Below are 4,177 nucleotides of genomic sequence, written 5' to 3'. Positions count from 1 at the left end.
GGAGGGGCAGATGGAGAGGGTGGCTCTCTGGATGCTGATAGGCGAGATCAGAGGGTTGAGGAAGGACCTGATTATAAGAGATGAGAGATGGGAAAAGGAAATAAAAGTACTGAGGGGGAAAGCAGAAGGATTGTAGAGGGAGTTGGCGTCGGTCAGGATGGAAAAAGAGGATAAAATGAAGAAGATGTAAGAAGATATTAGGATGTGGAAGGAAATGGCGGAAAAAAGGCTAGGAAATGTGAAGATTATGAGAGAAGAGAAAGTGGAAGAGCGTAGGAATGAACAGGAGGAGAGAGCGGATAGGGAAAGGATAAGGGCAATGGAGTTGAGGATGGAAAAAAAGAGAAGGCAGATAGGAGAAATAATATAGTAATAAGAGGATCGAAGCTAAAGAGCGGATAAAAAGGGTGAAAGCGCTACTATGGAGCGCAGCATGAGTTAGAGGCAAGGTAGGAAAAGTAAGGATGGATGGGAGAAAGGAGAATGAAGTGGCGGTGGTGAAATCGGAGAGCTGGGAAGAAAAAATCGGGGTAATGCGTAACAAAAATAGGATAAAGGACGAGAAGGTTTTTATCGATCAAGATTTCATAAGGAAGGAAAGGGATGTGCTGAGAATGCTAAATGACCGGACTAGGAAGGAGAGTACGGGGGAACTTGTTTCATGGGAAGTAGGGGGGGGGGGTAAAGCAGGGTGGTGGAGTGTTAAAGGTGCTGTACTGGAACGTAGCAGGTATAAAGAAGAAAGATGAGGATTTCTGGAAGTATATTCAGGAATTTGATTTGATTGGACTGGTAGAGACGTGGGTTGCGAGAAAGGAATAGTGTAGAGTAAAGCAAAAAATGCCAAGAGGCTAGAGGTGGAGGCTACAGGAGACGGTCAAAATAAAGGGGAAAGGAAGGGCTAGTGGGGGAATTATAACAAGAGTTAGGGATGTATTAGAGGAAGAAGATAATGGAGAGGGAGAGGGGAAGGACGTGCAAATGAGGGATGTAAAGATGGGAGGGTTAACGTATAAGTTTGTGACTGTGTAAAATAAGAATGGGATGGAAAGGATTAAAGGAAGGGTGGAAAACTTACTAGGAGAGAGGGATGAGGGTATGTGGGTACCGGGGGGGGGAGGGATGTAATGCAAGAATTGGGGTAAAGGAGGCCTGTACCGCGAAAGGAAGAACTTTGAAAGAAAATTGAAGGATAAGATAATAAATAAAGACGGAGAGATTCTAAGAGACTGAATGGAGGACAGAGGCTGGGCGGTGGTGAATGATATGGTAACAGGGGAAGAAGAGGGAGAATACACGTATGTGAGTAAGATGGGTGTATCGGTGATAGACTATGTGATCATGAATATGCAAGGGTGGGAGGAGATAGAGAAATTCGCAGTGGAAGGAAGGGTGGAATCATATCATCAGCCATTAAGTTTGTGGATACAGGGGAAGGATACCGAAAGGCAGGGTGGGAAAGGAGGGTCATTAGGGGAGAGGGTGTCATGGACGAGAGATGCGATAGAGAAGTATAAAAAGCAGTTGAGTAACATAAGCTTTGAGGAGGAGTCGGTGGACGAGACATGGAAGGATCTAAAAAAGAAAGTGAAAGGTTATGTGCAAAAGAAGGTATTTAGAAAGAAGAAGAAAGGAATAGTGAATCCGTGGTGTAATAGGGAATGTAAAATGATGAAGTGAAAGGTGAAAAATAAGTTTAGGAAGTGGAAGGAAGAAACCGCGAAAAGGGAGGAGGGGGAGATAGGGAGCGACGAATGGAGGAAATTTTTTAAGGATTGGTTTTAGGGGTCAGATACACGGAAGATAGATGAGGGGATAAAAAGAACGAGGAGATAGATGGAGAGGAGCTGAATGACAAGGAGATAGAGAAGCAGATAAGGAGGTTGAAAAAATCAAAGGCAGCAGGGCTGGGCGGGGTAGAAAACGAAGCGTGGCGGGGTTGATCGTACCACTGTATAAGAAAGGGGGTAGGGAAAGGCAGGGAAATTTTAGAGGAATTACGTTAATGAATACTGCGTACAAAATATACGTGATAGTGTTGGCAGATAGGATGCGCAAGGATATTGAGTCGAAAGGAATATTGTCGGAAACGCAGGCGACCAATTTTGATCGTGGATATGGAAAGTAAGCTAGCAGGTGGGAATGGTACAAGGAGTTAGGGTAGGAGGACTCAGGATATGGTCCCTCGCATATGCAGATGACTTAGTGCTGCTAACAAAGAGCGAAGAGGCTTAAAAGGACATGCTGAAAAGGTTGAGAAGATACTTGGACAAAAATAGGTTAGAGTTCATTGCGAACAAGTCGGAAGTTATGGGTTCAGGAAAATGTGTTGATGAGGCAAGTGTGAGAGCTGGGGAATAGGTTGATCGCAGATGATTTTCTTAGGAGAATGAAATTGTTTGATTCACTAGTAATGAGTGTCTTATTTTACGGAGTGGAGGTGGAAGGTAAGTGAGGAGGTAAATAGGATACAGGAGAGGTATGTAAAGTGGACACTGGGGTTGGCAAGGAATACGCCGAACTATATTGTCAGGAGGGAGGGAGAAAGAACGAGTTTAGGAATTATACCAGGGAATCGTAGGAGCGTGTAAATATGAGCAGAAAATGTTGGAAGAGGAGGGCAGTAAGCTGGTTAGGGAGTATTGGTGGGAAAAGGAGAACAGACGTAGGGGTGCAAAGTTGGAGGTGAAAAGGGAAAGGTACTTTTGAACGAATTGATTGCAGATTGACAAAGTGAGAAGGATGCATGAGGAAGGAAGGTATATGAGTTGGTTCAAAAGAATGGCATGGAGAAAGGGAAGGCAGAAGGAGAGGAGAGAATATAAGAGTCAAGGTTTAACGGGAACTATGTGTGGATTATGCCAATGGAGAGAGCGCAATATTTGTGTAAGAAAGGAGAGCAAGGGAGTCAGGAACTGATAGCGAGAATGAGATGCGTTCGCATGGAGAATTTTAATAGGTTCTGCCTTTCTAGAGAAAAGAGAATGTGTGAATTGTGCGGGAAGGGGGATGAAAAAGTTAAGCACTGGTTGGAGCAATGTGAAGAGGTGGAAAGGAGGGGGATAAGCATGGAGGTATTGTTGCATGAAAGGGGGGACAAATTGCATTAGCATGGGTGAAGGGGGTGTTGGGTAAGATGGAGAAGAAGAGAAAGAAGGAGGAAGAGGAATGGGGAAGGAAAGATTGTAAAAGGGAGAGGAAGTAGGTGTAAGAAAACTGTAAATATTGTAAATGGTAGTCAAGTATTATGTGTTAGCCGCAGATGCAGAGACTGGCAATGCGAGGCATAGCGATCTAACGTTTGAAGGTTAGAATTTTTTGGTGAAGTCTTAACGAAATCACGTAAAACTATGAAAAGTATGATCTCTTAACGTTGAAGTCGTTGTAGCAATGACGAAGCCAGTAAAACTATACTTAAAGTCGTAATAATAAGGAAAGAGTCGTCATCCAACGCAGTAAGTCAGAAAAAATGAGCGTAGCGTCGTGCGAAGTCAGTGCCGAGTCAATGCGAAGAAAAGGATGTCATGCTGCAATGTACAGTACGCGCCGAGTCAAATAGAGTCATGAAAGCAGGACGAAGTCAGAACGAAGTCGATAGTCATCGCTTGAATCCTTCGAAGGCAACAACTGAGGAATTAAAAAAATTGGGTTAAGCGGATTAGTTATAAGATGTGGATGGATGTTAATTTGTAAGAGATAGTTGTAAGAAAATTCTTTAAAAAAAGGAAGTCTGTACAAAGCAGTTTGCCATTAAAGAAAAAGAAGTCATAATAAAACCTTCTTTTCAGAACTTCCGGAATCATAACCTCATTTCTGGCGATCGTAAGACATCTTGCATTTTATTTCAAGATAAAACGAAATTTCTAAATTAAGCGAAAATTCAAAATGTTTTTCACTGTACTGAAACTTGTGCCGGTACCTTCAGAAAATTTAAAAAAAAAATTTAGTTTCCCTATTCGGTTTTTTCAATTTAATCAGAATTTTTTAAAGTCTTGGGCTGTACAATGGTAAATATTTTCACTCAATTCAGATACCGAAAACTGCTTTTACGGTGAAATAAAAAGCAATATTTCACTTTGAGATACAGTCTGTCAAGTTAAAGCGTGGGTGGCTTTACTCGCAGTCGGTAAGGTGTATCGACATGATTTTGGTGTCAAAATATTAAGAAGAGCTCCCT

Source organism: Belonocnema kinseyi, chromosome 8, assembly GCF_010883055.1.
Source record: "Belonocnema kinseyi isolate 2016_QV_RU_SX_M_011 chromosome 8, B_treatae_v1, whole genome shotgun sequence".
In the NCBI taxonomy this organism is placed as follows: Eukaryota; Metazoa; Arthropoda; class Insecta; order Hymenoptera; family Cynipidae; genus Belonocnema; species Belonocnema kinseyi.
The sequence above is the reverse complement of the archived record's forward strand: the minus strand, read 5'-3'. Positions refer to the sequence as shown.